Source organism: Colobus angolensis, unplaced genomic scaffold, assembly GCF_000951035.1.
Source record: "Colobus angolensis palliatus isolate OR3802 unplaced genomic scaffold, Cang.pa_1.0 Scaffold56, whole genome shotgun sequence".
NCBI lineage: Eukaryota > Metazoa > Chordata > Mammalia > Primates > Cercopithecidae > Colobus > Colobus angolensis.
In genome coordinates this window covers 10,200,383-10,201,449 of record NW_012119154.1, presented here as the reverse complement: position 1 = coordinate 10,201,449, position 1,067 = coordinate 10,200,383, and positions in this window count along the sequence as shown.

Below are 1,067 nucleotides of genomic sequence, written 5' to 3'. Positions count from 1 at the left end.
GTGGCCTCCCAAAGTGCTGGGATTACAGGTGTGAGCCACCACACCAGGCCTCTGTCCCCTACTTTTGATGCCTAGTGTAAACCTCAGGCTGCTTTACCTGTGCTTCTGACCAACCAGATATAAATCAGGGATCTCATTACCCACCTCCTTGGGTTCTATAAATTTGTTAGAGCAGTTCACAGAATTCAGGGAAATGCTTACTTAAGCTTAATGGTTTATTATAAAGAATATTACAAAGGATACAAATAAAAGATGCACGAGGCGAGGTATGGGAAGGGGCATAGTGCTCCCATGGCATTCCTGGATGCACCACCCTCCAAGGACCTCTACATGTTCAGCTATTTGGAAGCTCTGAATTCTGTCCTCTTGGGTCTTTTATGGAGACTTCACTGGATAGGCTTGATTGACAGCCATGTAGAAATGTGATTGGACAAGAAGGGTATAATTTAATACTAATAACTGAGCGGGGAAACCCAGAAAGTCCTGCCTGTTCAAATTCTTTTTGGCTTCTCTGTGCAGTGTTCCTTCCCCAGGGTATGAGGCAGAACCTCTTTGGAAGGAGGGGTCTTATGACGTACAATCAGACAGGGTGGGTCAGAAAATTTCTTTACGGCCAGAGGTGGGGGAAGATTAGAGTATATTTTTAGTTTCTAAAGCCTGCCTTGTGGAGAAAAAGAGGCAGGTGAAAAACAGTAGGAGAAGGTCAGTGAGAGAGAGATTCTGCTTTCTGACACCTAACGTGCCCCAACATTTTAACAGAAGACTGTAATAGGGCTATGGGAGTGATAAACTGGGAATTGTTAATGAAAACACACACACATACACACACACACATACACATATACAATCTCATAATATCACACCACATTTTTACTATGTTCTCACATGGCTGAAGGGGGCAAATGAGCTCTCTGGGGTCCTTTTTACAAGAGCACTAATCTCATTTATGAGGGCCTCTAACCTGACCTAATTGCCTCCCCAAGGCCCTGCCTCCAAATACGATCATCTTGGGGGTTGGGTTTCAACATATGAATTTTGCAGTGACACAAATATTCAGTGTTTAGCAG